The following is a 12293-nucleotide window of genomic DNA, read 5'->3' on the forward strand; positions in this document are numbered from 1 at the left end:
GAAAGAACTCCTGGGAACTTGAAGAACAAGACCGCGGACGTGCAGGCAGGAGAATAAAAAATGCTTGCCTGAGAATGATGATGGATTCTGAATACATCTCAACTTTCCACTGGTGACGCTGTTGGGTTTTTTACAGAGGACAACACTGCTGCATAAGACTTCTTCACTGATCAAATTTCACATTTTATTTGATGTTCTTGGAAACAGCTGTATGCAGAGTTTACATAAATTGCTTGATACTTGGCGTGGCAGCATTAGTATAAATACGAGTAAATAGATTACATGCTGTGCAATGAACTTACTGTTTGTTTAACTGACATTAGTGCTATTGGCTTAAATTGTGTGTTAAACTCTGTTTGCATTCTTCATCAAATCCCATCAAGCAGAATATTTAGAAAATCTCATTCTGCGTATGCTCTTAAAGGTTCATGCACACATAACAAGAATGCTTAAAAAGAAAAAAGCAAACATTCACCGTCTTGTTTTTGTTATTTCGGCCTTTGTTTTATGATTACGACTATTCAAACTATTCAAACTATTCAAAAAAAATTATGATCTATTATTATTTAGTATAACCAGAATCTTAGTACATAATCATAGTAAATGTATGTATAGATGTCTGTATGTACCCAATCTCCTCTATAATGGGTAGAACAAAACTTTGCATGAACATCCTCCCTCATACAGCGAATATTAACATCTGCAAAAAAATGCAGGTCTTTTGAGTTTCGTATGCATTTTGTTCTCTTCATGATCGGAAAATGTAGTGCTACGTTCTCCATTTGTGTTTCTTTCATGTCAACGTGCATCGCCTGTACTGAAGTCAACAAAATTTCTGTATGCGATGGAATTCTCTTGGAGTCACCGCTACACACAGAATGAAGAATTTGAAAAAGCACCGCAGGCCAGGCATAAACCAAATTGGCACACAAGTTATGCTAAAACTACCATTTACTGCTATGTGCTACACCGTTAAAGGGTAAAATAGTTAAGAATTTTATAATTCAAATAACATTCTTTATGTTAATTTATTTATTATTTATCTTTACCTTTGAATATTTCATTATGAGCCTGATTTAAATGATTTGTAACTGGTTTTTTTTTTTATTTATTTGCATTGCTGTGCTGTGGCAGCTGTATTTCTATCTTCCATTTTTTCCCTATAAAATTGATTATTCGTGAGTAAATTCCAGCCTTAAAATATTTGGAGAATACCTTTTTGGGCATCATGTAGTAGGAATTAAATGCTTGAAAAACAGCTCCATCACATCAGGGTGTCCCATGGGCAGGTAACTGCTGTGTGAGGGTGATAGATGAAGCGCTCTGTGAACAGGGTTTGCAGCGCCTTAAAGATAAAATTACCAACTGGTGATGTATATTTTTGGATTATTTTGGAGAGATAAAGAAGTTTTTTTCTACTCTTTTTGTTGTTATAGCTATATTCTTACATTAGTTTTTTTCCCCCCAAGTTTCTTTCGCTCAGTTCTCAAATGACAGGTTAGGTTTTCAAAACACTATTTGAAATCCTTTAAAATCTTCTTCTCAGAGCATTTGTTGTGGTTAGCATTTGCGAAGGATTGAGGAGATTTGGGTGAATAATTAAGTACAATTGTCTACAATTTGGGAAAAAACAATCTTTGGATGTGTCTGTGAGCAAAGTAGATGATGATCATTGTGTCAGAAATTACATGCAGAATAGTTCATCTAATTGTCAAAATGAGATGAAGCATATTTTAGAGGTTGAGACTGCTCAGATTTTATAAAGGAAACAGCCTGCCTGTGGAGGAGGGAGTGGAGTAAGGATATGTGGCAGTGAAGCAAGGAGACAATTACAAGGAAGATGTAGAAAAGAGATCTGTCACATTTTGCTGTTTGTATAAGCTCTTTTCATCATCTCATCAGCGCTGAAAACTTCAAAAATGTTACAAGAAACTTGCCAAAGCAACTGAGAAGAAACTTAAACATGGCTAAAGTTTTTTTTTTTTTTTAACGAGACAGTTTATGTGTATCTAATCCTGGTGGGCAAAAAGCTATCCTACTAAGTTATCTAAGGCATCCAGCTCTGGCTGTCAGAGCAGAAGCCCCTTCCACCTTCTGAATAACATTGTGGAGGGGCTTCCAATCAGATAAAGGCTTGGTTAGAGGGACGGGGAAGGGAGCTAAAATAGCTTGTTTCAGAAAGGCAAGTGAAGTTAAAAAAAAAAGTTAGTTTGAAGATCATGCAAAGCTACTCTCACCCTTTTTTTCACTGTGTTCATACACCACTCTGCTTTTAATCATGAGTTATTATTATTCATGGGCTTTCTTACACTATTTGTGTTTTGTCATGCCTTCCTTAATTCACCCCCAAACAGTGTCAGCAGAGCCTGGGCCTGGTTCTGCTGGAGGTTTCTTCCTGTTAAGAGAGTTTTTCCTTACCGCTGTTCCTAAATACTTGCTTGCGTTTGATTGTTGGCAGTCTTTACCTTACAATATAAAGCGCCTTGGTGCAAGTGTTGTAAGTTGGTGCCATACAAATAAAACTGAACTCAATTTAATTAAACTGAGTCTGATAATATAACTTTGGAACTTTGGATTATAATGGCTCCATTTTAAATACCTGACAGATTAACCTTACATATGTCTTTTAAATGATTGACATCATTGCTTGCAATCAGAGCCCATTATATTCATATATATTAAATGGTTGGCGGTAGCACAGTAATAGAGTCCTTTCTATCATCTCATGGTATGTGTCATCATTCATATTGCTAAGCCTTATTCCCAAGCTATCAGTGGTATGGTAAGAATGAAGTGTGTCACCCCTGACTGACCTGAAAATGGCCCGAGATAATGTCAGCAGCATGGTGACAGCACTGTGGTCTAAAAAGGAAAAAGAATAGTTTGGCTTTGTGCTGTGTCCTTGTGAAAACCACTTTTTTTTGCAGGGGGGGGGGGGGGCAGATGATGTGTTGTCTGATTTGGACCAGGCGTGGAAATAGGGGACAGGGAGATGTGGGGCAGGGAGGATGAGAGGAGGGAGAGAAAGAAGGGCTGTGGGAAAAAAAATATATGGGAGCTATCAGCACTCACCTCAGCAGAGAAAACAGAGCTGTGATGAAAGCAAAAAAGTAGAGAGGAGGGGAAAGACTGACAGGCACAGACAGACAGAGAGTGAAGGTTAAAATGACAGAGAGACAAGCAGGCGGGAGCACGGAGAGAATGAGGGGGCGAAAAGTGGACAGCTGCGATGAAACAAGAGCCTGAAAAGAGATGGAAGGAAAGACGGGCAGACAGACTGACATCTCTAGCTATCAAACCCTTGTGGATTCACCCTGGGGAACACCGGCTCACGTGGCTGCAGATAAGAGCGGGAGGAATAAAACAGACATCAGGTATGAACAGAAACAATCCAGACAAGAAGAAAGACAAAGCAAATATGCTGATAGAGGTGGAGTGTGTGTGTGAGAGAGGCGGGGGCGGCCGCGGCTGCATGTTTCCCAGAGCTGGCTGTCAGGCTGGTGGCTCCGCAGTCATCAGTGCTCCGCTCTCAAAATGGAGGACCAGACCACAAGGACCACTTCAACATCCAAACACAAAGAAGAGCACAAGCACGAACAGCCAACCACACCGTAAAATGAATATGAATACATTATTAGATTATGAAATGATAATACGCACTGAGCACACATGAAAAGCAGTCAAATATCTGTGATATTCAAACCACTTCTTGTCAAAGTCAATCAGATTAAAACACACACATACAATATGATCCCCATCTTTCCCCAGTTCCTGTCCCGGTTCCTGTTTGCGGAGGATTTTTTTCCCCTGTGGCTGTGATTTCTGATCCCTGGCTTCCACACCTGACATTCGTTATGTGATCATTAGCTACATGATCATGTAGCTACACTGGCTCATCTGTCCGCTGTCTGTTAGGTCCTTCCCTCATTTCTACAGGTAGACACAATCAAGTTGTTTTAAAGTTGCTGTAGTGCTTGTTTGTGAGCATCAGTGTCAATCCAGCTCTCTTCATGTGCTCCAGGTTCCCTGCATGTACCAGGCGTCCTTTCTCATCAGCGCCTGTGACGATTTGGGAGCTTCGTGGACCAATCTTCTGTTTACAACCTGAAATGAATCTATTAGGTCAGCGATCCCCAACCTTTTTTGCGCCACGAACCGGTTTATTTTCAAGGACTGGCCTTTAAGGTGTCGCGGATAGATACAACAAAATAAAACCAGTACCGGTACCAAAAAAAGAAGATTTATTCATAACACATGGGAAACGACCCAGGGAAACAGAGTTAATGATAAAAACAATTTTAAAAAATAACGATAAAAACCCTGAAAACCATACATTTCACATCCGAGCCTCGACTCTCGCGGCCCGGTACCAAACGGCTCAGACAGGTGGCCTGGGGGTTGGGGACCGCTGTATTAGGTCATATCTTGTCTCTATGACATCATACATAGCAAAGTGTAAAAAAACTTTTAAAAACTGGTCAGTCGGAAACCCGAGTTTGTATTTAAAACTTCAGTTTCTATATTTCCCAAGCTAGAGCTCCCAAGTGTGTATCTTTAAGACAGGGGAACTTACAGGACGTGTGCTATTCTTGACGTTTTCTCTGACTCTGTTTTGTCTCTGTTTCCTGTGTGTAGCATGAAACAGCAGCATTGTTTCGTCTGCTTTTTTTTCCAGCACAGGGAGTCGGGGTTAGCTAATGTCTTGTCTTTTGGTTCTGTTGTTCTCTTATCGAGTTAGGCAGATTTCTTGTTGGAAGGATACATTGGTTTTGTTTATTATTGTGGCCTTTGGTTCACCCTGAAGTCCAGCCTTGCTGACTGTAAATAATATTCACAGTGTGTTGCAATAAAGTGTTCAGCAGTCTTTTTATTTATTTCTGCTCTTTGCCTCGTGTGCTCTTTTACCCCCACACTAGAGCATTACACTCACTTTTCACTGTAGATGTTGTATATAAAGGTTGACTATTTACTTGTATCCAGAATTTAAATACGATCAAAAACATGCTTAACATTATTTTTTAACTATTTTTTTGTGCACCTTAACTAATATATGTATTTTGCTCTGTTTACTTCTTGTGTTTGCATTCAAATAACATTTTTATTGCAGACATGTACAGCTTGTGGCTGTACACCACATACATGACCACAGTGGCCCTCTGTTTGTTTGTTTGTTGTTAGCTTGCATGGTAGCTAGGAGGTTTGTTGGTTAGTTAGCCATCACCAGTTTGTCTACCTGTATCTGGAACTCCCACATGATCCTAACTTGGTCGTTCTCAGCCACCTTTGGGGGCCTATCCCATTTTGACCTCTGGACTAACCGATGGTACTCAGTACAAATGTTTCTGTATACTCTGTAAGCCACTTGCCATGCCTGCCCTGCCTGCTAGCATCTTGCAAACTGCTATTATCTGTTGGACTATCTCAGGGGCATCTTTGCACTATTAGTTTTTGAGATTAGCATCAAGTAGCCATTAGTTGAACTATTCAATTCAATTCAATTCAATTTTATTTATATAGCGCCAAATCACAACAAAAGTCGCCTCAAGGCGCTTCATAGATACAGAGAAAAACCCAACAATCATATGACCCCCTATGAGCAAGCACTTTGGCGACAGTGGGAAGGAAAAACTCCCTTTTAACAGGAAGAAACCTCCGGCAGAACCAGGCTCAGGGAGGGGCGGCCATCTGCTGCGACCGGTTGGGGTGAGAGAAGGAAGACAGGATAAAAGACATGCTGTGGAAGAGAGACAGAGGTTAATAACAGATATGATTCAATGCAGAGAGGTCTATTAATACATAGTGAGTGAGAAAGGTGACTGGAAAGGAAAAACTCAATGCATCTTGGGAATCCCCCGGCAGCCTACGTCTATTGCAGCATAACTAAGGGAGGATTCAGGGTCACCTGGTCCAGCCCTAACTATATGCTTTAGCAAAAAGGAAAGTTTTAAGCCTAATCTTGAAAGTAGAGATAGTTTCTGTCTCCCGAAACTACAGTTTTCATGAAGCTTGGATTGCATCAACCACACAGACAGACATGAACACTTTTTTGCAACTGTGTGTTCGGTGCTGATCTTTCAAAGATCCCGTGATGGGGGACGGGAAAGAAGTGTGAGACCAAAGGAGAAATCTGGAAAAGCTTTTTGTTAATGTATGTTTGTATTTGTGTTGTGTACTGAGTGCATGACCTGTCCCGAAGAGGTGTTTTCACAGGGGAAATATAGGGCAGCTGGTGTGTCTCTATTCATGTGTGTGCGTGTGTGGTCGCCCCTTAATGATTATTATGGTTTAACTCCCATTTCACGGATAGAGTTATTACGTCCCAGATTTTTCCAGTCTCCTGGCAATGGAAAGGAAAATATATTCCCTTCTGTCGCTTATTACTGAGACCTTGTCTTATGCTCTCACACTCAAAATCACCCCAAGCCACCCGCCCACACGTGCTCTCGTACACACTGGGGACATGTGACAAGCCAATATTTGGGTTTGCATGATCCTTCACACGGCCAAGGATTGCAGGGTGAGTCTCTCGTAGGTATGTGACAGCGACTAATCTTAATGAAGGCCACTGACACACTCAAACACACACATGTTCACATAGCTTGCTGTGAGGTACCGCAGACACCAACTACTGGCCTGTAGTTAGAGACAATCAATCAGACTGACAGGGAGCTCCTGGCACCTTGCAGGATATTTGTTGGGTGGGGTCACAGAGAAATATAAGGGATTTCCTGATGGGAGTGGGTCACTCATGGCATGCCCATAATCACTGTGACCTTTGACTTTGCAGAGGAAGGCTACTTAACAAAACCAGTTAAATGATATTGATCACAGTGTATTGCACAGATCATAAAACGCCTGAAATTGAGCGCTGAGGTCAGAGTGCACACTTGGGATGTGTTAAAGCCTGACCCTACCTGAGCTCTCTGTGATGTGAAAGGACTTGGAAGACCAAACAGAGCTTAGATTCCTCGTACAGATGACCCCGGGTTAGAAGTGAAAGGTCAAACATGAGGTGAGAGGAGATTTACAAAATGTTTGGAGATAGCTTAGAGAGTTGGCTTCTGCACATCTGTTTAGGTTTATATTTGCTACTATTGACACTACTGGGAAAAGGTTGCAAAGAAGCTTTTAAAGACTTTTTAAATTTTTTATGTAGAATTTATTTTACCTTAAGCTTGAACTGGACTAACAAACTAACAGAGATACAATACATTCTTATATAACAGCTTCTGAAGCAATAACAAAGAAAAATAAATAATACGAGCAAGATGCTGAATGATGAACGCTGACTGAAATAATAGCGTTGTACAAGCATACTTTATAATGCATACATAGCATAATGTATCTGTTTAATCTTAATTAATCTGTATTTCTTTCAACATCAGTAGCCACCGGTGAAAAGCTGGGATGCTTTTATTGTGAAAATGTTCAAAGAAAACTATAAAGGGGAATGAAATGGCCAATATAAGCAGAGTGTTTTTGGAGAAGAAGTGTAATGATGGAACTGAAATGTACAAACATTTCTTCATTTATCTGGAAAAGTGGTAAACATGGAGGATGTTTGAACTAAGTGAAAAGTAGGTAATCTTTTTTTCTTTTATTCTAATGTGTCCTTGTAATAAATGGAAGGATGTTTGAAAAGCACCTTTCTACTCAGTTGAGCACTCAAAGCACTTTCTAATGCAGGCCTCATTCACCCAATCACACACACACACACACACTCATGCAGTGCTTTTATGTAACATTTGTACACACACTCGAACTCCATCAGGAGGAACTCGAGGTGCGGTAACCTGCCTGAAGATACTTTGGCATACGGACTGGAGGAGTCAGGGAGCAATCCTCCAACCTTCTGATTAGTAGATAACCTGCTGTACCACCTGAGCCACAGCCATCCCTGTGATATGAGACTACAGTATTTAATATTTGCATATTAAAGAATATGTGAAGGATGGCTCAGTTCTCTTAGTAACTTATCTGTCAGTATAATTTATTGTTCACAAAATGGACTAATGATCCATTAAATGATAAGACGTGTTTCAACCCCCTGAAAACTGAAGCTACATTTGAAGTGCCTTAAACTTCTTTCAAATGCATTCTTTCAAACAGCCAACAGGGGGAGACTGGTTGTGAAACGATTATATAAAAGTTAATAGGAAAATGCCCCTACTTTTTGTAGAATGTAGTCTTGATCATTATTATCAGGTCTACTTCAGAACAGCATGAAATTCACGTTTTGCATTATGCTCCCATTTAAAGTAAAATAAACAGTAAAGGCATGGTTACCTTGTTATTGAGGAGTCTTGTTCGCACATTGTCCCATTAGGTCTCAAAAGAGCAGCAGTGATGAAAATAGTTCTGCTAGGCTTTAAAAGGCTACATTCATCTCTTATGTGACTATCGTGGTATCTTATGAATGTCGATAAAAACACCCATTAGAATTACATGTCTACAAACGATCATAAAAGAATTACTCAAAAATCCTTCTACTAAACCCCATGATATGATATAGATCTGGTATGTATGGCATGATGTAAACTGTTCACTCTGCAGTGTGTCAGCTGACAACACTGCAGCTAATTGACTGTCTTGTCTGCTTCCCCCGCCTCTTTTGGCATGATCCAGGGGAAATGGTATTACAGAGCAGAGGTTGTGTTGACAGAGGCCAAGACAGCATCCAGCACAAGGCCAACCTTTCACCTCTCACTCCATTCCCAACCTCCTCCAAACCTGGAAACACAGGAAGAAAGCAAGGTCGCCCAGATGAGTGTGTCTGTCAACGCACAGGGGGAATTGAAATCAGGTTCAGAGTTGCGGGGGGGGGTTGGGGATCAGGGATCGGGGAGGGAAAAGAAAAAAACAGCAAAAGAAGGAACAGCAAGGGTGCTGACATTTACGCAGAGATACAAGAAACAAAGTGGACATTTTTCAAATGAAAAGCATGCTGTACGAATCGGGCTCATCAGACCAGTTGGCCTACAGTTTAAACAGCTCCCCTGGAGAATCAGACGAACTGCCCTCGTTTATGTTCGAGATTTAACAGAAGGACAGTCGTAATGGAGACAGCCGGCTGACTTCATTCACACTGATCTTGCCATTACACAGATGACTGCAAAAACGAGGCGGGGAAGGAGAGATCTGGGTTTGATATACTAGCCACCGCTCTCCCGCTCTGCTTCATATCAAAGTCTGAGACAGTAATGGGGAAAGCAACGCTGTCTGTTTTCTTTTGGGTGGTTCTGTCCATCTGTGACTCTGCTACTGGTCCCCGTATTTCTTTCTCCGGTTTTCTCCCAAACTCAGGTCAGACACTTTGATTTCCTTCGAAAAGAAGAAAGCTGGACCCGCACATAAATTCATCTGCAGACAGACAAACACTTGACATGCCTTTGCCTACACAAACATTCAATGCATCCACTATTTTAAATGAAACATGAGTCGGCGGGCCTCGCTCTGTCTGCCTTTGATGCACTGCTTTATTAAGTATCCAGTCTTTAATCATTTGGCATGCTGCTAAGTCTTACCTCATGCAAACTGGAATTTAGTGCCGAAAGCACTCAGCCTGTGTTTTTTCATACATTCTACCTTCATTAACTGTCTTAAACCACATGCTTTTGTATTGCACCCCTTGTATGCTTCACTGCATATGCAAGGTCGTTAGGGTCACAAATGCTCATGGCTTCCCATACTAAGAACCTTGCATGTATTGTATAGAATATGGGAACATCGAGCGCATCTGTTTCTACTAGGCTGTGTGATGCTGTGCAGACCTCAGTGATCAGGAATGCTTTAGTGTCTTACAGAGGCCAGTCTATAGTGGGCAGTTCCCCTTATCCCCCATACACGGCTCTGCTGTATTCGTACTGTAAGCTTATGTGTGTTTACAATATCAGGGTTTTGCATTACTGCGGTGCAGTGATTAGATTTCCTGTTTATGCTGTGTGTTTTGGGAAGAAAGCACACTGCTTCAGTTTCATGCCCCTGATGCTGGGCTGTGCACCAACAGGGTTTAAAAGAAAAAACAAACACTGATGAATGGATGCAGGCACCGGCATGGGCACACACACACACACACACACACACACACACACACACACGCACAGACACACAAATCTGAGTCACTGAAGGGACAATACTGAAAAACGGCCCCATCTGTTAACCTGTAGTTGTTTTAGTTCAGTGACATCCCCCCCACTTCTGGTGTGATATCATTAGAAATTTATAACCTCATTCGATCGGCACCGGCGAACACCCTTGCTCGCTAAGGTCTGACCTCCATTTCTCACCTCCTCCCCTTTGCGTCCCAGACTTTCTGAGATAATGACGCTTTAATCGTGTAACAGCAGCAGAGTCCGAAGCAACTGTAGGCGTGACTGTTGGACGTTGCCTCCTTGACCCCACGGGAGGCTGCCTGGGTTTGAGGTACTCAGTTAGAGCTGGAGCTAATTGTCCTGCTTGTCTGCAGCTTCTATGTTTTCCTCCCCGCTCCAGTGATGAAGAAACGACAAACGCCGTGACCCCTAACCCCGCAGAGGTGAGGTCCCAGTGGGGATGAAGGCAGCGCGGAGGGCAGGTCATGCTGCAACATGTGGTTGGCTCGTTTGGGGCAAGCCAAACGGTTTTTCTTTAATTGGCCGTGCAATCTGCCACAGCTGGGATGGATTACAGGGGAGAATTCTTCCCTTGAAAGGGAGTGGGGAGACTGGCATAGAATGGGGGGGAGTGATTAGAGAAAGGACGACCAGAAGTAACCAAATCAGCACCAGGGCTTTGCTACAATCGACTTGTGCTCGCTTGTTTCTTGAATGATGAATGAAAACATAAAAAATGGAAACTCTTACGCCTGCAAGAGCAGCTGGGCAATGAGTTGATGCCTTCCTTCTTGCCAACGTCATGCTTTCAAAGCTGTGTTAAGAGAACATCTTACTTTGGTATATTTCCTGTTAGAAACTGGATATTGGGGAACAATATAACAGGAGGGGTGTTCAGAGCCTCAGCCAGAAAGAGGCAATTTTATTTGATGGGTGAGATATAGAGGCTTGCTTGTTCAGAATCTTGGATGCTTTTATTTGAATTTTTTATATGCAACTTTTAGTGCCAATGAAGTCACCACTTTGGATCTTCAGTTTCCACAAAGAAAACTTAATGAGATTTCTTTGTTTAAAAAAAAGAAAAAGGAAAAGTGTCTTTTTTACACACACACACACACACACACACACACACACACACACACACACACACACACACACACACACACACAACTGGCACTTGCCATAGAATGCCAGAATTGGCAGGTTCACTAGTGGCAGCATGTGCTTTTCACAGATGACAGCAGGTTGACCCTGAGCACACGTGACAGACGCAAAAGGGTCTGGAGAAGCCGTGAAGAATAAATGCTGCTTGTAATATGTAGCATGTCCGGTTTGACGGTGAGTCAGTGATGGTCTGGGGAGGCATATCCATGGAGGAATGTACTGGTGCAGTGGGTCCTGGATACCTCTTGGTGCACTACAATGCCCAGCGTCATATGGAGAAAATCTGCAGGCAGTTCCTGGATTATGAAGTGATAGCATCGACTGGCTCTCACGTTTGCCTGACCTAAATCCAACAGAATACCTCTGGGACATTGTTTCAGTGCGTCTGATACCACTGGTTGCACCTCAGACTGTCCAGGAGCTCAATGATGCCCTGGTCCACATTTGAGGAGAAAATCCCCCAGGACACCGCCGTCTTGGGGATGCCCCGATTTTGTCAGGCGTGTACCATTTTAAGCTACTGCTTAATTTCAGCCAAATCAAATAACTGCGATCAGTTATTTGACAATTAAAGAAACTGCGATCAGTTTCTTTAATTGTCAGGATGCCTTTAAATAAAGCCCTCTGCACACTGATCATCTTTATTTCCATCTAAAGATGCAGCTTCCTAACACATTTCTCAGTCCATATCAGTAGAGCTATCTACTATATTGTATTTGTTTTAAATGTTATATACCGATGTGGTATGTGACTTTTGTTGCCATGATGCCAGGTCTCTCTTGGAAATGAGATTTTTAATCTCAATGAGATTTTTACCTGGATAAATAAAGGATATAATAAAAAGTATGGGTTTTTTTTCCATTGAGATCTGGCGTGTTTTCGAAGCATTGAATTTTTTTATGCCAACCTTGTATGTACACTCACCATGCACTTTATTACAAACACTTGTAAGCCTGCCCACTCAGATAATGGTCCAAAGCGCCAATCACTTGAGCGTAGTGCTATGCAAAAAAATCCAACAAATAAAGAATCCATGAA

The 12293-nt window shown here is 41.7% G+C and overlaps 1 long non-coding RNA gene across 1 annotated transcript; it reads left to right on the top strand.

Annotated features, from left to right (window-relative positions):
* The first annotated feature begins 3085 nt into the window (after positions 1-3085).
* Positions 3086-4852, top strand: LOC146374224 (uncharacterized). The gene is made up of 3 exons (XR_014802297.1): positions 3086-3374; positions 3769-3936; positions 4022-4852. It is a non-coding gene; the product is annotated as an uncharacterized LOC146374224 (long non-coding RNA).
* Positions 4853-12293: the final 7441 nt, after the last annotated feature.

The sequence above is a fragment of the Perissodus microlepis genome, chromosome 14 (assembly GCF_051167445.1).
Source record: "Perissodus microlepis isolate ML-2025 ecotype Zambia chromosome 14, ASM5116744v1, whole genome shotgun sequence".
Lineage (NCBI taxonomy): Eukaryota > Metazoa > Chordata > Actinopteri > Cichliformes > Cichlidae > Perissodus > Perissodus microlepis.